Genomic DNA, 21,494 nt, shown 5'->3' on the forward strand with positions numbered 1-21,494 from the left:
AAAAGGAGTTAAGTATTTCTCCAAGATTGATTTGAAGTCAGGATATCATCAATTGAAGATTAAACCAGAAGATAATTCGAAGACGGCATTTAGGACAAGATACGGACATTATGAGTTTTTAGTCATGCCTTTGGGGTTAACAAACGCCCCTGTAGCTTTTATTGATCTGATGAATCAATTTTTCAAGAAATACTTGGACAGTTTTATCGTGGTATTCATTGATGACATTTTGATTTAATCCAAGTCAAAAGAAAAGCACGAGCAACATTTATGAATAACATTGGAAACCCTCAGACAAGAGAAGTTATACACGAAATTTTCCAAGTGTGAGTTTTGGTTAAGAGAAGTTCAATTTCTAGGACATGTAATTGGGAAGTGAATGAATTAGGTAGATCCCACAAAGATTGAAGAGGTCATGAGTTGGGAAAGACCAAGGACACCTAAAGGAAGTGAGAAGTTTTCTAGGTTTGGCTGGATATTATAGGAGATTCGTAAAAGATTTCTTAAAGATTGCCACGCCATTGACTAAGTTGACAAGGAAGAACCAGAAGTTTGAATAGAATGCAGAATGTGAAGGAAGCTTTCAAGAGCTAAAGCAAAAGTTAATTACCGCTCTGGTGTTAGTACTACCAGATGACAAAAGAGAATTGGTGATTTTCAGTGATGCTTCACATAAAGGATTAGGCTGTGTGCTAATGCAACACAATAAGGTGATTGCATATGCATCAAAACAACTTAAACCTCATGAATTGAAGTATCCTACACACCATTTGGAGTTAGCCTCCATTGTATTCGTGCTGAAGATATGGAGACACTATTTATATGGAGAAAGATGTGAAATTTATACGGATCATAAGAGCCTGAAGTATATATTTACGCAAAAGGAACTCAACATGAGGCAATGGAGATGGTTGGAGCTAATTAAGGATTACGATTTCTCGATATACTATCACCCGGTAAAAGCAAATGTGGTAGTCGAAGCTTTGAGTATAAAAGAGAAGTTGAATATAATGACAATGTCAAAGGAATTGTCTAAGGAGATTGAGGAATTTCAGTTGGAACTCTGTAATTTTTGAGGAATGAAGGAAATGTGTCAAGCTATTACCTTCCAACCCGAATTGTTGGAGAAGATAAGGAGATGTCAGGAAGAGGTATTGAGCAATGAGAATAATCAACTTACAGGAGAAGAGTTATGCACGCAAAAATATGACCAAGGTATATATAGCTTTTCATCAAGAATATGGATTCCTCATGGGACCAAACTAAAGAACGAGATATTGCAAGAGGCATACAACTAAAGATTTTCAATTCATCCAGGAAGCACGAAGATGTACCAGGATTTGAAGAAGAAGTTCTAGTGGCCAAATATGAAAAGAGAAATCGCAGAATGGGTTACCAAGTGTTACACTTGTCAAAGGGTGAAGGCGGAACATCAGAGACCTAGTGGTTTAATTCAGCCTTTAAAGATTCTGAATGGAAGTGGGAGAATATTGCTATGGATTTCATAGTAGGATTGCCTCGAACAAAATCCGTACACGATGCTATATGGGTTATAGTTGATCGCCTTACGAAGTTGGCGCATTTTCTTCCAATCAATGAGAAGTCTTTATTGGACAAGTTGGTTCGCTTGTACATGCACAAAATTGTATTATGTCACGGCATGCCTGTATCGATAGTTTTGAATAGAGACCCGCGATTTAATTCAAGATTTAGGAGACAATTTCATGAAAGTCTTGGCACCAAGCTGAACATGAGCACGACGTATCATCCATAAATAGACAGTCAAAGCGATCAGACTATTCAAACAATCGAAGACTTGTTGCATAGTTGTGCAATTGATCTTGCAGGAAGTTGGGATGATCATCTACCGCTTGTGAAATTCTCTTACAACAATAGTTATCATTCTAGTATTGGCATGCCACCATACGAAGCTCTATATAGAAGGAAGTGCAGATCACCAACGATTTGGGACGAAGTTGGAGAAGGAAAGATTCTCGGCCCCGAAATGGTTCAATAGATGAAGAAAATAGTCAAACTGATCCAAAAGAGATTGCTTGTTGCTCAAGACTGGAAAACGGAACTACGCAGACCTAGCTCGAAAAGACGTGGATTTCCAAGTAGGCGAAGCGGTATTGCTAAAACTATCACCATTGAAAGGATTGACCAAATTTGGAAAGAAAGGAAAATTAGTACCGCGATACGTTAGTCCCTTTGAAGTTTTGGGTCAAGTGGCAAAAGTTGCTTACGAGCTAGCTTTTCCGCCACAGTATCAACATGTTCATAATGTATTCCATGTGTCATTACTCAAGAAGTATAACCCAGATGTCAAGCATATGGTAGAGTTTGAGCCTATAGAAATTCAGGCAGATTTTTCTTATGTAGAGTAACCCGTAAAAATACTCGACTGGCAAGAAAAGAGTCTTAGGAATAAATCAGTGAGATTAATGAACGTACTTTGGAGAAATCCCAAGATTGACGAATCAACGTCGGAGTTAGAGTCTGATATGTGGGTGCAATATCCTCATTTGTTCTCCAAGATTCTGAGGACAGAATCCTTTAAGGGGGAGAGGATGTTATGACGGGTATTTAAGTATTCGTAATTAAGTTTTATTTAGACAATTGTGTGTAAATATTATAAACTTGCTTGAATATGTATCAATTAAATGTCTGCGTGGCCCAGGGCAGCATAATATTATAAATCGATAATCGAAGTGTTTTACCTGGAATTTTTGTCTGTGATTTTTAAGATTTTTTTTGTTGATGAAAACTACTTTTCAAAAATATATATTTTCTTTAAAATTATAAAAGCGATTTCATTAAATTTCTAAAATTTCAAGCTATTTTATGGTAAAATTCTTGTAATTTATGGAATTATATTTTTATTTATAAAATCATTCTTTTAAATGATATTTGGAATTGTGAATAAATATTTATTGATTACTAAGTTTCCATTGGATGCATTTGATCATCCAAAAGGAGAGAGGGACACTAATGTCATTTCCAACCCCACTAACTTCTTTTTTATTAACCAATTTACTAGAACAACCTTGCATGCAAAAACTTGGTTGTTTGGAGAAAGGGTAACTTGGTCCTTACTCACTCCACTATCTAATCAACATATAAAAACACATAATCATGTCAAGTGGAATCATTCTAAAGATCAAACACTCAACCAAGCCACTTTCTTTTTTTCCCTCATCTCTCTTTTCCTCTCTCTCGGCCGAACCACACACACACACACACATAAATTTTATTCAATCTTTCAACATCCTAGTGTAATCTAACACTCCAACCTTTGTTCAAGTTATATTTGTATGTTTTTTTTATAAATTTAAGTGATTAAGTGTTGCATGTCTAATTTATTTAACAACTCAAGTGGATGGCCTTAATTCTTGTGAATCTAGGGTCCAAACCATGAGATACATTGTTTTTGGAGAAGGTAATGGTTGGTGAAGTGTTATAATCCCACTATTTCCCTCCTCACCATTTGGAAATGGCTTTAAAATCAGCCGAATGGAACCAATTTTAGTTATCTTCTTGCACTTAGTGTAAAAACCATGTTTCCAAACATTATCTTGATTTAGGTTCATGCATGCCAATTATCCTATTATTTTCAAGTCTTTCATGTTAGTATAAACTCTTTCATGCCACGTTTTGCTTAATATATATAGATATAAATGCTTGTATGTAATTTTTAGGTTGTTATCTAAAGGTATTAGTAGAGTACTTTCAAATTTAAATGATTTCATGACTATATATTCAAATTTGTAAGGTTTTAATCTTGATATTGCTTTGCATGCACTAGATATTGATTTGCTATATTAAGTATGATAAGTTGTTAAGTAAGTTTAATTCGTGGGTAACATGATTTGGTTTGAGGATTATATTTGAATATATGCATATTAAGTTCGAAAATGTTGTTAAGTGTCATGCATGCATAGTTGTGTTTATATATTATTGGTTATTATGATTTTTAGAGTATGGAATGATCTCCTCAGTAGATAATAGGTTGAATAAGAGGGAGTGTGATTTAGTTTTGGTGGTCCTTGTGGTGAAGTATTTTAAGTCGAATGGGATTAAGAATGGAAGGGTAGTTTAGCTCTGGTGTTGAGTTGAAATCTTGGTCGAATGTTTAGAGTGTATTGAGTGAGCATTTGTGAGGCCCTAAAAGGCCCAAGCTCTAGAATGTTAAGGCATAGTATAAGCTTTAGTTCAGTAGCCATGAATTGAGGGAATTCTTTGGTTTTGGTGGGTGTATTGGTGTAAAATCAAGAGTAACCCAAGTCATTGAGTATGAACCAATCGAGCTTCAGCCATATTTATCTTACGTGGAGCAGCCAATCCGGACCCTAGACCGTAAAGAGCGAGCCCTTAGGAATAAATCTATTCCTATAGTTAAAGTACTTTGGAGAAATCCTCGAGTAGAAGACTCTACTTGAGAGTTAGAGTCAGATATGCTTGACAAATATCCTCACTTGTTTAATTAGTTAAGATTCTGAGGACAGAATCTTTTTAAGGGGGGAATGATATAATGACTGGTATTTCTGTATTATTAAAAGTGTAATTATTGCATAATTAAATAAATAAAATATGTGTATTGGTTTCGTCAGCTGTGTGTTGCCTTTATTTCAAATTGTGTGTGATTTTCTGGTGTACGGGGATTATTTGTATAATTAGTTGCTAAGCAGTATTGTTTTGTTTTCACTTTTAAAAGTGATTTTATTGAAGATTTATTTTCATAAATATTCAAATTGTCTCTAAAATTATTTTTATAGTTTTATAATTTCAATAAATATTTTTTGGGAATTTATAAAATTTAGAAATTAACATTTCATTGATTATTTATCTCTGAAAGATTTTCTCAATGTATTTATGAGTAAATTAAGTATTAAATTCCAGAATGTTTCAAAAATTATGAAACTCATATTTTCTTATATTTTTTAATATTTTGAGAATTTTAAAATTATTTCAAAAAAATTTTGGATTAAATTTACCCGCACGTTTGTTAGTTAAATCGTTAAATGCGGGTATGTTGTGCATTTCAGAAATTATTTAAAAATCATGGAAAAATTATTTTATTAGTTTTCAAATATTCCGAGAATTTTAAAATTTATTTGGCAATTTTTCGGATTACTTTTACACGTACGTTTGTTCATTAATTGCGAAACGCGGATCAAAAATTGGGCCTGCAGTCAGTTGTAGGATACATGTTGGCTCCCTGTAAATTGAAAATATATGTGGCAGCTTCTCATTCTTTTTGCTGCTACGTGTAGATATATATAAAAAAACAAAACAAAACAACACCCCACCCCTGTAACAACCCCCTCCCCCAAATCAATTCCCTATCTTTCTCTTCTCTCGATCACTAGTCTCTCTCTCTCTCTCTCTCTCTCTCTCGTTTTCTCTCCTCCCCCTCTTTCTTCCCCCTCCTTTTTACTTTCTGTTCTTCCTGGCTTTATGGTAAGTTGCCGTCATTTCTCTTCCGACCGCTTTATTTCTTTTTCCGGTTTTATGCTCTATTTCAGCAGTATGGTTTTGGTTCAGTCATGGTTATAGATTTGTATATACACACACATATGCGTGTGTTTATCTCAGTTGGATTGTTGTTTTGGTTGCTGCCTCTCCGAATATCGAGAGGTATGGTGGCCTTGTGCAGTGCGTAGACGTCTGGTTTTGTGATGTTGGTTCTGTTACTTTGGTTCGATTGTTTTTAATGTTATTTTTTTATTAATTTTGTAGGAATTAATTGCTTAATTTCATGGAATAAATATATATTTCGTGGGGAGAATTATATAATTAATAGGTGAAGTTTATTTGGAAACCCGAATATTATCGGGCACCAATAAATTTTGTCGCCTTCGACGATGAGCCTCGGTGAGTCAATGGTGGACCTGATGATTTTTTGTGAGCCCTACATTTATAAAAATATTATTTAGTTCATAAAAATTATTTTTCAAAACGAAAATAGTTATTTATTGTATCGAATTTGGATTTGTAAAATTGTGATTGTTGGATGGTGTTGCGTCGATTATGTTTCAACGGGAAGTCCGATAAATATAGGAGACAATGTCCGATTTTCGAGAAATAGATTCCGAAAATACGGGAACGTGAACGGTAATTATCGGGAATACCATATAATTGTGAAGAAATATTTTGTGAACCCTAATTGTTACATATATTATAATAGTACGTATAGTTACGAGTCGGGAATTGCTATTGTTCGGGTAAAATTGCTAGCGTGGATATGTCAAGCATAACAGGTCATCTAACATAGGGTATTTCGACTCTGTAGGTTCTGGTCGGAGGACCCGAGAATTGACGTCGGACTAAAGATAGCTAGTGGTCAGTCGACATGCTCAGCAAGGTTCCAATCGAAGGACCTGAATGTTGAAGTCAGATCGAGGTTAGTCTAATAGTTAGGCGATAAAGCCCGAGCGTCCAAGTCGGTCCAAAGTCAACCAGTAATAGTTGTAAAGCTCTGCAAGGCAAGTACCCCTGAATAAATCTTTTACGGTTCATTAATGTAACACCCCCAAATCCGGGGTCGGGGATCCGGGTTGTCACGAGTTCCATTTCCCTTAATAACACTCAATCTTAATAAACAATCAACTACTCCTACTGTGACCCCACAATAAACACACACACCACAAGTTATAGTCTCAGAGATGAATATCCAAAAATAACACGAGTCATTTTATTACATAATTATATGCCATTACACCTTAAAAGGGATTCTGAATAAATTTACATTTCTTTGCCATTATTACAATTCATAAAGATACATAAGTCTGGTACATCAAAAGTTGAAAGCCTAGCCTATTGGTAGTTCCTACCTCAGCTACAGCGACATCAACCCCTATAGGAAACTGCAGAACGTTTCCTATCCGCTCGCGAATTGGGAGCTTGGTCATGTTCATCTTGTCTATCTGATGTTGTGTGATGAAAGAAGAAAGCAAGGGTGAGCAACAAGCCCACCGAAATAGTATGTATAATAATTTACAATATATGAGCATTCTCATAGTACTCAAGAAAGTCTTGGTTAAGAAGAAATGAACCAAATTGATATCTTAACGCGACTAAGTCGCAAAATATTCAGTATATACATATATACTTTTCAAAATCTTTGAAATACTCTGCCAGGCATAATATACACAGAGTTCCAATTTATAAATATATAAAAATATCATTGCAAGGTGATCTCATATATCTAACCTTGTCTCAATGTTTTTCTGAAAACCTTTGTCATTCATAAGATAATCATTAACTAGATATAAGTTGAAAAGATGAAATTACAAGATACTCCAATATACTTATATCTTTTCCGAATACTACTTGAACTACCACCATTCAAGTTATAATTAGTTCATCCCATAGATGAAGCTACACGACAAAACTTGTATAGAATTAATCTTTGAAATATCATCAAAATGAAATGAAGTTACGAGATACTTCATTTGATGAAAACATCATTTTGAAAACTCAACCCTTCCAACACTTAACAATCGCTTAGTCGTAGCCTTTCTATCGAAGTTCTCTGGGTAGTGTTGTAGAAATATCCAATTGGATGATGATCTCATTACGGGAGTTTGCCGCGCCAGGAAGACCACTCACGATGATCAGTCACAGTAGTGCAGCCCCACCATTTTATACATGTAGAGGAGAACAGTCAGATTTACTTGTCAACCGAACACTGGACTCCTAACTAATGGACCGTCTTAGCGGAACTTCCGGGCCATTTGGGCCAATATAATAAGGTTGGGCCGGCGCCACTTGACCACTTACGCCACTCCTAATTCAGATGAAATCCATGACTCTGAAACGTAAAGCTCGTCCCCACTTTCCCCAAGTAGAAACTTGTTGATACGGCTCCACCAAGAAGTCGTATCTAGTTAGAAAGGAAAACTCACCGATATTTCCCAGGCGATGCCTGTTAATAAATTAACTTGTTCCAAGAATTTTACTTCCCGAGTGTTGGGTAAGTAATCAAAAACTCTTTTATCAAAACAGCAACCTTGTTGCGAATATAAAATACATCATAGAGCCGGATCCCTCAGATTTTTGAGCGAGTATTCAAGTCCCCTTCGAAGGAAGATCTTAAATTTGAAAATGAGTTTTAGGATCCGCTCTAACTTTTAAAATCATTTTGAAGACTCGAAATTTTTTTGAGAATGTTTGGAGTGATGGTGATTTAATAAAATAAATTAGTCCCGATATGCTGGAGAATATCTGAATATTATTATTTAAATAATATTCCCATAAAGGATAATCTTTATAAAATAAATGAAGTGAAAGTTTTAAAAGCTCATACTTGAATTGAATAATAAATAACCAAAGATATACTTATATACGAAAGTACGATCTTTATTTGAATAATCGAAAATAAGTTTGAAATATCAAAACCTTATTCTTTAATCAAAATAAAGAATATTATTTAATAAATAAGCGGAGTCATAAGTCCTCGAATGAATATTCAAAATAACATTCATTAAATAAAATAAGCGGAGTCATAAGTCCTCGAATGAAAATTCAAGATAATATTCATTAAATAAATAAGCAGAGTCATAAATCCTCGAATGAATATTCAAAATAATATTTATTAAATAAATAAAGTTATCGAATAAACCTTATTCGATTAATAGTTTTGAAAACTATTTATATATATATATATATAAATATACATATATTATACTCGGGAACACCGACTCCGGGTTTAGAAAAATGTTCACCTTCGGGTCCCCTATACTAAAGGTATACGCAATTACTGCTTATCTCTAGCATAGGTATTATGCAACTTATAAGCAATTGAATCAACAATTAGATATCAAGCTAACGAAACAGGCATGTATATATATCATATCAACATGCTCCAATATATTGCAAGATTTGCTAATAACAATAATGCACTTATCACAAGATAATGCATATACATATATACATCACAACAACAGTATAACGGGTAGAAAACTTGCCTGAGTGATCCGAGGTAGACTTAAGCTTAGAGTGGGTCCGGTAACCTATGAACAACAACATAAGCCGGAATTAAACCACGGTCGCTTAAGAAACTAGAGTTTAACCAATTGAACCATAACGTTTGCTTATGGTCTTTTCTACGCTTAACAAATCACATAAGTCGTTCGAGTACCCTCGGCTCCACCCTTTTTAATAAATTAACCGTTACGAATTTTAAGGCGACGCTTTCGCGAATACCCTACCAACTGCCTAGTCCACTTTACATAATTGTTTCATACTCCAATTAGTCATTTAAGGGCCTTAACCAAGGTTTCAAAGTAAGGCGAGGGGTAATGGTTCGTTCGCGAAACGCCGTTACTTAAAACGGTCGTTTCTCCTAAACCGTACATCGGATTCAAGTGAACCACATACCAAAACGAAGCTCATAACATGAACTATCTAAACATGGCAAATGTTAGAATCTTTCAGTGATTTCACGGGTCCTAAAGTTAAGAACAGAACAGTTAAGGAAAATCGGGCATTATGACGTTTATATTTACGCGATTTCCAATTTAATTAACACTCTAAATTATCATCAATTCACTCACCACCACCAATACAACAATATTCAACCATCATACTACAAACTCAGTCCCCAACTCCAAGTTTTACCAATTTATCTAACCAATCAAAGACCCAATATTCAAAACCAATACAAATCCACCAAAACAACTTGTAATCAAAGATCAAGCCTTAATACTAACAATGCTTCAATAAAACTTAATGGAATCATAAAATCAAAGCTAGGGTTTGAAGTTGATACCTTCCTTGGTAGGCGTTAAGTTGCTAGCAAGCCTTAGAGAGCCTTAATCTAACCTCCTACAAGCTTGATCTTTCCAAAGAAATCAAGAACACAAAGTTAGGTTTTGAAGTTTCTAAATGTCCGATTTAAAGAACTGTACAAATGAGGGTCTTACCATGCTTATTTGGACACGACTTGTGAACAATAGTTGTAGGACATCTCAATACCTTTCCAACGAGCTATAGAACACAACATTTTAGTGAGATTGAAGGAGATATGGTAGTTTTAAGTTGCTGCTCTGGTTTTGGCCGAGAGCAAGGGAAGAAAAAGTGAAGTAAAAATGTTTCTAGTTTGATTAAATGATTTGTGTGGTGTTTAGCTTGGTTACTTCCTTTTGTTGTTAATTAGATTGTTACCATGGTAAAAATTGTGTGGCTCACAATCAACCAACCAATCCCTCCATTTGTCATGCTTATGTCACTATGCCTATGTCATCTTTCTCATGTCATCCTCTTACACTTGTCTTCTTCTTGTTGGTGTGATGACATCATCATCCACTAAACTCTTTGATTAACCCCTAATTACTCGGCTAATGACCGCTTATCTGTTATACGGTTTGCTTAACTTTCGTTCTCGTTTATCGTTTGAGGGATCATACATGGGATCTTATTACTTAGGTTCTCTAAACCTTTCTCAATATTTTATATTCCTTTTATGATCCTCTCTAAAAATCCTTGAATTTAAATCCTTTTTATCATGTTACCTTATACTCAATTCTTTCGGTATCTGGTGGATTTTCGGGAAAAATCAAAGTGTTCGGATTTGGATTATGACGATCTTTACATACACTTATATACCATATAGAGTACTAATAAGACCTCAGAATATCAATAAAAGAACTGCTACATTGTGTGGCATGAAAAGTTTTCTTATTCAGCATAATCAGCAAAATCACTATTCATAAGATTTACAAAAAGTCCAAAACTTTTGGGGTTTTTACAGTCTCCCCTCCTTAAAAGGATTCCGTCCCGGAATCAGATAGAAAATAAATAGGGATACTTTCTTAGCATTGCACTTTCTAACTCTCAAGTCAATTTTCCCACATTATGGTTCTGCCACAAACCCTGACTAGCATGATAACCCTTCTTCTAAGCACTTGTCCATTTTTGATCTATAACCCTTCCAGGTTGCTCCATATAGGTTACGTCTGGTTGCATGTCTATGCGCTCATATGCCCCTATTTGTCTGGCATCCGGATTACAATTCCTTAACATTGATACATGGAACACGTTATGAACTTGCTAAGGTTTGAGGTAAGGCTAGCTCATATGTTAACTTCCCAATACGACTTAATATATCCAAGGGTCCAACAATTCGTGGGCTTACCTCTCCTTTCTTTCCGAACCACATCCATCCTTTCCAAGGGAATACCTATAACAGCACTAGGTCCCCTACTTCCTATTCTTTGTCCTTTCGTGTCAAATCAACATACTTCTTATGTCCATCTTGGGCTACTACCAGCCGTCCTCTGATTAGATCTATTATATCCTTGGTCCTTTGGACTACTGTGGGTCCGAGCATCTTGCTCTCTACAACTTCATCCTAAAATAAGGGAGATCGACATTGTCTTCCCTCAAGGATCTCATAAGGCGATACCTCGATACTGACATACGATCGATTATCGTAAGAATACTCAATCCGTGTTAAGTGATCATTCCAAATTTCTTTCAAGTCTATTGTACAGACTCTCATTATCTCATCTAGATCTACAGTTTTTGCTTCTCAATACCCACTCTTTTCCAGTTCGTAATCGCTACTATCTTCCGTACCAAATTTTATACTGATTACACTTTTGCTCGTTAGCGTTCTATAACCTTTTAATAAACGCGTCAACCTTAGTATCACGAACGCGTTAGAATCGGAATACCATCATACTTGGTACCACTTCATCTCTAGCTGCCTCCATCTTCAAAAGCTTGGTCCTTCATATAAAAGTAAAAGAATTTATTGAGAGATCACTATGATAATGAACACTTGTTATATTACATAGTTAGTATAGAAGGTGGTCAGCCTTTAGTACTTGACAAGCAATTAAATAATAGATGGTATCCTACTAGGCTTCTATCACACAGATAGATAGTCATTCGGTAATACCTCCCCTTCTGGAAGGGTTGTTCTTCTCGGCTTATATGAAATGAAAAGGAGAGAAAAGAACGAATTAAAGAGAATTGTATATATATAAAATATACTGCCACAAAATATCTGGCTTGGAATCTACCTCTGAACTATAGAGGTTTGTCATAGGAGAACAAAACATATACGTATATATAACAACATCAAGTATTATATCATCGTATTTCACGTGTCTGAATATTTACTATTCCGTCCATCATTCTATGGACCCATGCTCTTGCTCGAGCTTATAAACAATCACCTTTGAAACTCCCTCGACATCGAAAATTGAATCTGGGATTTCATTCTAGACGTCATCGTTATTAGAATTCTATGCTTGCATCGCAACCTTCCTCGTATAGTAATACGACTCTCTATTGATAGGAAGGAATAAGTATTCAATAGGTAGATAATCGACTTAATTAGCCTATCAATGATAACTTATACACCACCACGACCCGATTAGTGGTACTCACTCTCAACATCCATTCCAATACAACTCTCACGGTTGTAAGTAATCGGCTCATTACTCGCAGAATCATTCCTGCATTACTTTGGCCCACCGTTGACCTACTATAGTCATTCGTTTTCCATGAAGTTTTAATAGCTAACCATATGGAGTCCATTCATATCATATCGAATCCTTCTAAGGAGGTAACATAATCACCATTCATGATTCGTGAAGAACATTCCTGATCCTGACGTACATACATGACATGAAGCAGATAAAATTGCAGAAGAGTTTCAATCAAAGCAACGATAGCAGGATAATACCATTATTAACCATATTTCTTTACTGGGAGACATGAAGCTCAAAGGTTCATTTAGTCCTTTCGTAACATGCTCCTGGATTATCTCAAGATAGGACCTTCTAAGATAGAAAGCCCGCTCACGACGATTACATGAATTAAATCTTTACCAAACTACTATTACAGTTGAGTACCACACAGTCATCAGAAGGAATGTCAATCTTTCACACCATAATACAACCTTCACGGAATTAACCATTATCACTGTATTCCTCTGGCACGAGCGCCGATAATTGTCCTCTTACACTTAAAGTGTTGGCCACCTCTTTGGCCTTTCCTGATAGTAAAATTTCCTTATAATCAATGTCATTTTAACCACCTCCAAGTAAATTTTCTACCTCATTTCAGTCACTGCTTATGTGAAAATGCTTCTCTTAAGTCATAGTGAGAAAAAAATCACCATTTTACCATAAGTCATTGCCTTAGTCTTTAGATGTGAACATTTCCACGACTGACTCTCAATCATACTTAGGACGTCTCTTATCTTGGGTCCTTCTTGTTTTCACCAATATCGACCCTCATTGGATCGATCTATACTTTCTTATAGTTCAACACGTGCCCCACCTGGCATTATTATAATTACGTCATATTTCCTTCATCAAAATTTCTATTCTTGAGAACTTTGAATATTACCTTTCTCCTTGTAAAACCTCTAAGGTTATCCTTAAATCCTTCATCAGGTACACCCTGGGCACAGGACATATTAAGATACCATTTACTAATACCAGAATCATTGTCTATATACTTCTGAAAAATTTCTCCACTGATCCTTAAAGGTTGTTGTTACCTTAATCCTTTCCAATTCATACTGTCAAAACTCATGATGTCCCTATTAAGGGTGAAATGCCAACCTTTATGCATTCCCCTAGGATTCATTTCAAGTTATCGAGGTTTTATCCTTAATTCCACCTTTAAAAGATACTTACACTCTTCCATAGATAAATCAAGTCATATATACTTGATAGATTACCTTATTCAATCATTCTCACTTCGATAGTCTATACTTAATTTCACAATAGCATCCTTATTCAAACTGAGGTCAATCCATATGGCCTCCAGAATATAACAACGGTTTTTTTTTCGCTTTGCTTGCCTAATTTGGTAATGACAACAGGGATGTTCTGGAAGATATTGGTCGTGTTCAACGTGAACTTCTTCTTAATAATTCCTTATTTACTTTTATTGTTTATCTCAACAGTCATCTCAATGTTGGGATATCTTTCATACCTGGCGTCTCCCTTTCTGGGTATCAAGCCACCGGTCTTACACTTCACATTCTTGAAGGTCACTTCCTCCATCCAATTTTCCTAATTTCTTACTTCCTTGTCTCCTCAGTCTATCCGCGTCTCATTATTTATCCTTCGAACTATCTCAAGGTTTCCTCAAATCCTCCCAACTTACAGGGGATAAAATATATGTATCTCTTATGCCTTCAACCATCAATTTTAACTCATGGTGAATCACCCTCATTCTGACGATTACATACTTTTCTATTTCTATTGCTACGAGTCTTTAGGGTTTCCTCATACCTAACTCCCTTATCATTCCTCAAACTCTATTGCCTTTATATTCCTTTCCACTTCAGTTTCTTTTTATTTTCCTTTCTCTTATCATTATTTCATGAACCAACACAACATAATCATTGATTTCAAACATCCCGTCATTCTGGATTCGTGTCCTCAGAATGAATCTTGACAACTTTTACAACTTAGATTCATAATTCATCATACTCGTCTGCCTTTGTTCTGGCTCTAAAGCTTTTACACTATCTCCATAACCTTGGGAAGTACTTTCCTGAAAACAATTGACTGAACTTAAATCAGTTTATTATAATCTCTTGCTCTGTGCCTTCCTTGGCCTTTCACCAGCGGGTGGCCTCTCTCTTAGGAGGGTAAGTAACAAAAGCAGTCTTTTGTGATTCGTCAATCATTTAGAATCTCAAATGATTCCTATATTTTTATTTTAGCCAGGCTCTTGCCTCGACTGGGTCAACTTGTTCCTTGGAACTCTGAGAGCTTAGCGACTTAAAGGTCCTGAAAGAATTTCTCACCGTATTGTTTCCTCGGGGTGGTGGTTGGGGATAATAGTCTAAGTTCTGTCTAGAAAGGTCCATAAATTGTCGTATAGGAGTACCGTCTCGGGTCTCCTTTCCTTACTCGACTTCTGTTTCCTTAGTCTGAACATTCCCTCCTCTTCCCCATAATCGGGGTCATCCTACATGTTTTAAATCCTCATTTTCCACTTCATTATGTTATGGGTTCCTTCTATCTTGATGGCGACCTCCCTGACTATCACGTTCAGGGTTTTCTCTAAAACTTATTCCTCAAACTAGCTTTCATCTAAGATCTTATCTTTAAGCTCTTGAACATTTGGAACCCAAATTCTGTAAGAATACCTCATTATTCCCTTATCATCTTTCTCTGTATTAATCTCTTATCTATTTTTTGGCTCTCTGCCTTCATTCATCACTTTTTCTGGCACAGTATGTTCTTTTCCAATAATTCGGGTTGTATTGCAATCTCAAACAGCTTTTCAGTACCGGCTCCGGTTACCTTCACTTCTATTTCCATTTTCTCAAAATCTCTTATAAACTCTCCCAAAGACATTATCATCTTGAGTCTCTCCTTTTTACTAAGGGCATCAGCCACCACATTGGCTTTCCCCGAATGATAAAGAATCTCCCAATCATAATTCTTGATTAGCTCTAACCGCCTCCTCTGGCGTATGTTGAGCTCTTTCTACGTAAAAATGTACTAGAGTTCCTATGGTTTGTGTAAATCTTGCACTTCTCTCCATACAAGTAGTGCCTCCAATCTTTAGGGAAAAACTATTTCCACGAGCCCAACCTCATGGGTGGGGATATCGAATTTTATATTCCCTTAATTTTCTTGACGCGTACGCGATTACCTTGTTGTGCTGTATAAGAAGCACCCTAATTCCTTATGCGAAGCGTCACTACACATCAAAAAATCTCCTTTTCCATCCGGCAACGCCATCATAGGGGCCGTCACCAATATTTGCTTCAGTTCTTGAAAGTTGTTCTCGTATTTCTCTGTCCATTCGAACTTCTCAGTCTTACGAGTAAGCGCGTTAAAGGGGCTACTATCTTTGCGAACTTGAACGAACCTCCGATAGTAACCGGCCAATCCTACCTCTGGTAGTCGCCCTAACCATAGTCATCAATTCCTCAGTGGTCCTTTATTCATTCTTGTTAGGATCCTCCACAGGATTCTTCTCAGCAACAATCCCTTATAGGACAACATCCTCAACCGCAACATCCTCAATATTAACATCATCCGGTCCCGCGTTAGGACGCTCTATCGGATCCATAATCTGATCTCCAATAAGTAATAAAACATCATCGCGTTGTTGCTCCTCAACCTCAGGGTTCGGACTCCCGCTACCATATACGATAACGAACTACGCTTCTATCACGATATTTATAAGGGTTCCCATAAGGGTTTTAACTGTTAGTACTACGTTAGGTACTCCGACTATGAACTTGGCAAGAGTTCTTATTATCTTAGTGAACTTATTAATTTAACGTCATATCATCTCTGAGGTTTATAACGCTTAGCTCTGATACCATTTCTGTAACATCCCCAAATCCGGGGTCGGGGATCCTGGTTGTCACGAGTTCCATTTCCCTTAATAACACCCAATCTTAATAAACAATCAACTACTCCGTACTGTGACCCCACAATAAACACACACACCACAAGTTATAGTCTTAGAGATGAATATCAAAAAATAACACGAGTCATTTTATTCCACAATTATATGCCATTACACCTTAAAAGGGATTCTGAATAAATTTACATTTCTTTTCCATTATTACAATTCATAAAGATACATAAGTCTGGTACATCAAAAGTTGAAAGCCTAGCCTATTGGTAGTTCCTACCTCAGCTACAGCGACATCAACGCCTATAGGAAACTGCAGAACGTTTCCTATCCACTCGCGAATTGGGAGCTTGGTCTTGTTCATCTTGTCTATCTGATGTTGTGTGATGAAAGAAGAAAGCAAGGGTGAGCAACAAGCCCACCGAAATAGTATGTATAATAATGTACAATATATGAGCATTCTCATAGTACTCAAGAAAGTCTTGGTTAAGAAGAAATGAACCAAGTTGATATCTTAACGCGACCAAGTCGTAAAATATTCAATATATACATATATACTTTTCAAAATCTTTGAAATACTCTGCCAGGCATAATATACACAAAGTTCCAGTTTATAAATGTATAAAAATATCGTTGCAAGGTAATCTCATATATCTGACCTTGTCTCAACATTTTTCTGAAAACCTTTGTCATTCATAAGATAATCATTAACTAGATATAAGTTGAAAAGATGAAGTTACAAGATACTCCAATATACTTATATCTTTTTCGAATACTACTTGAACTACCACCATTCAAGTTATAATTAGTTCATCCCATAGATGAAGCTACACGACAAAACTTGTATAGAATTAATCTTTGAAATATCATCAAAATGAAATGAAGTTACGAGATACTTCATTTGATGAAAACATCATTTTGAAAACTCGACCCTTCCAACACTTAACAATCGCCCAGCCGTAGCCTTTCTATCGAAGTGCTCTGGGTAGTGTTGCAGAAATATCCAATTGGATGATGAACTCATTACAGGAGTTTGCCGCGCCAGGAAGACCACTCACGATGATCAGTCGCAGTAGTGCAACCCCACCATTTTCTACATGTAGAGCAGAACAGTCGGATTTACTTGTCAACCGAACACTGGACTCCTAAGGAATGGACCGTCTTAGCGGAACTTTCGGGCCATTTGGGCCGATATAATAAGGATGGGCCGGCGCCACTCGACCACTCACGCCACTCCTAGTTCAGATGAAATCCATGACTCTGAAACGTAAAGCTCGTCCCCACTTTCCCCAAGTAGAAACTTGTTGATACGGCTCCACCAAGAAGTCGTATCTATTTGGAAAGGAAAACTCACCGATATTTCCCAGGCGATGTCTGTTAATGGATTAACTTGTTCCAAGAATTTTACTTCCCGAGTGTTGTATAAGTAATCAAAAACTATTTTATCAAAACAGCAACCTTGTTGCGAATATAAAATACATCACAGAGCCGGATCCCTCAGATTTTTGAGCGAGTATTCAAGTCCCCTTCGAAGGAAGATCTTAAATTTGAAAATGAGTTTTGGGATCCGCTCTAACTTTTAAAATCATTTTGAAGACTCGAAAACATTTTTGAGAATGTTTGGAGTGATGCTGATTTAATAAAATAAATTAGTCCCGATATGTTGGAGAATATCTGAATATTATTATTTAAATAATATTCCCATAAAGGATGATCTTTATAAAAATAAATGAAGTGAAAGTTTTAAAAGCTCATACTTGAATTGAATAATAAATAACCAAAGATATATTTATATACGAAAGTACGATCTTTATTCGAATAATCGAAAATAAGTTTGAAATATCAAAACCTTATTCTTTAATCAAAATAAAGAATATTATTTAATAAATAAGCGGAGTCATAAGTCCTAGAATGAATGTTCAAAATAATATTCATTAAATAAAATAAGCGGAGTCATAAGTCCTCGAATGAATATTCAAGATAATATTCATTAAATAAATAAGCGGAGTCATAAGTCCTCGAATGAATATTCAAAATAATATTCATTAAATAAATAAAGTTATCGAATAAACCTTATTCGATTAATAGTTTTGAAAACTATTTATATATATATATATATAAATGTACATATATTATACTCGGGAACACCGACTCCCGGTTTAGAAAAATGTTAACCTTCGGGTCCCCTATACTAAAGGTATGCGCAATTACTGCTTATCTCTAGCATAGGTATTATGCAACTTATAAGCAATTGAATCAACAATTAGATATCAAGATTACGAAACAGGCATGCATATATATCATATCAACATGCTCCAATATATCACAAGATTTGCTAATAACAATAATGCACTTATCAAAAGATAATGCATATATATATATACTTCACAACAACAGTATAACGGGTAGAAAACTTGCCTGAGTGCTCCGGGGTAGACTTAAGCTTAGAGTGGGTCCGGTAACCTATGAACAACAACATAAGCCGGAATTAAACCACGGTCGCTTAAGAAACTAGACTTTAACCAATTGAACCCTAACGTTTGCTTATGGTCATTTCTACGCTTAACAAATCACATAAGTCGTTCGAGTACCCTCGGCTCCACCATTTTTAATAAATTAATCGTTACGAATTTTAAGGCGACGCTTTCACGAATACCCTACCAACTGCCTAGTACACTTTACATAATTGTTTCATACTCCAATTAGGCATTTAAGGGCCTTAACCAAGGTTTCAAAGTAAGGCGAGGGGTAATGGTTCATTCGCGAAACGCCGTTACTTAAAACGGTCGTTTCTCCTAAACCGTACATCGGATTCAAGCGAACCACATATCAAAAAGAAGCTCGTAACATGAACTATCTAAACATGACAAAGGTTAGAATCTTTCAGTAAGTTCACGGGTCCTAAAGTTAAGAACAGAACAGTAAAGGAAAATCGGGCATAATGACGTTTATATTTACGCGATTTCCAATTTAATTAACACCTTAAATTATCATCAATTCACTCACAACCACCAATACAACAATATTCAACCATTATAATACAAAATCAGTCCCCAACTCCAAGTTTTACCAATTTATCCAACCAATCAAAGACCCAATATTCAAAACCAACACAAATCCACCAAAAACTACTTATAATCAAAGATCACGCCTTAATACTAACAATGCTTCAATAAAACTTAATGGAATCATAAAATCAAAGCTAGGGTTTGAAGTTGATATCTTCCTTGGTAGGTGTTAAGTTTCTAGGAAGCCTTAGGGAGCCTTAATCTAACCTCCTACAAGCTTGATCTTTCCAAAGAAATCAAGAACACAAAGTTAGATTTTGAAGTTTCTAAAAGTCCGATTTAAAGAACTGCAAAAATGAGGGTCTTACCTTACTTATTTGGACGCGACTTGTGAACAAGAGTTGTAGGCCATCTCAATACCTTTCCAACGAGCTATATACCACAACATTTGAGTGAGTATTGAAGGATATATGGTAGTTTTAAGTTGCTGCTCTGGTTTTGGCCGAGAGCAAGGGAAGAAAAAGTGAGGTAAAAATGTTTCTAGTTTGATTAAATGATTTGTGTGGTGTTTAGCTTGGTTACTTCCTTTTGTTGTTAATTAGATTGTTACCATGGTAAAAATTGTGTGGCTCACAATCAACCAACCAATCCCTCCATTTGTCATGCTTATGTCACTATGCCTATGTCATCTTTCTCATGTCATCCTCTTACACTTGTCTTCTTCTTGTTGGTGTGATGACATCATCATCCACTAAACTCTTTGATTAACCCCTAATTACTCGGCTAATGACCGCTTATCTGTTATACGGTTTGCTTAACTTTCGTTCTCGTTTATCGTTTGAGGGATCATACATGGGATCTTATTACTTAGGTTCTCTAAACCTTTCTCAATATTTTATATTCCTTTTATGATCCTCTCTAAAAATCCTTGAATTTAAATCCTTTTTATCATGTTACCTTATACTCAATTCTTTCGGTATCTGGTGGATTTTCGGGAAAAATCAAAGTGTTCGGATTTGGATTATGACGATCTTTACATACACTTATATACCATATAGAGTACTAATAAGACCTCAGAATATCAATAAAAGAACTACTACATTGTGTGGCATGAAAAGTTTTCTTATTCAGCATAATCAGTAAAATCACTATTCATAAGGTTTACAAAAAGTCCAAAATGTTTGGGGTTATTACAATTAATATATGAATAACTATTGATTTAAATTGCGTAGTGGAACAGAACGTTTTAAGTTACGTATCCCCCGTATTTGAAAATATCTTATTTAAAATTATTTTTTGGGGAAAAGTAACTTCTGAAAATGCCTATATCTAAATTATGAATAAAATTGGAAAGGTTTTGAAAAGTGTGTTGTGATAAATTGTTTAAAAAAGAGATAGATATCAGTGGTTTCGGAAAACTGGATAAAACGAATCAGATATTGGATAACGATTGTAAGTGGCTAAGTCGGATGCACACCCTGTTTTCACCGATTAGTCCAGCGTAGTTTATCAAAGACCTAGGTAGTCTCTATGGATCCGGTTGAATTGTGTGAAAACCCGATCAGCTTTCCTAGATGAATTTTGTGGTAGCCCGGCCAGCTATCCTAGATATAATGTGTGGAGGACTGATCAGCCGTCCCTAGATAACGTCCAATATCTATCTGATTTTGGTTTTGTGGTTCCCGTAACGGAACAGATGATTTTGTGTTCCTATAATGGAACAGTGGATTTGGAAATGAAAATGGCATGCTATAATTGGACTTCGGTATTTTCACACAGCACACGACTGATGTTATTGTATTGCAGAGCTTGCTAGTTTTGGATATCCAGCTTATACATGTTTTACTTGCTTTTGTAACAAGTTATGATTTATGTTCCCATAACTGTTTATCATAAACTATTTTACTTGTTATTCATATATTGGTACTGCTGAGCAATTGATTGCTCACCCTTGCAAAATGTTTGGTATATACATACATTGCAGATGCCTAGAAGACCTCTCCGTGGTAGTCATGACAGAGTTCTAGTTCCTCCCGTACCAGGCTCCTCTTAGGTAGTTGTGTCAGGCCATATGTGGTCTGTTGAGTTGCTGTAATAAGTTAGTGTGTCAGATTTGTTAAATAAGTTTGG

Source organism: Apium graveolens, chromosome 2 (genome assembly GCF_009905375.1).
Source record: "Apium graveolens cultivar Ventura chromosome 2, ASM990537v1, whole genome shotgun sequence".
NCBI lineage: Eukaryota > Viridiplantae > Streptophyta > Magnoliopsida > Apiales > Apiaceae > Apium > Apium graveolens.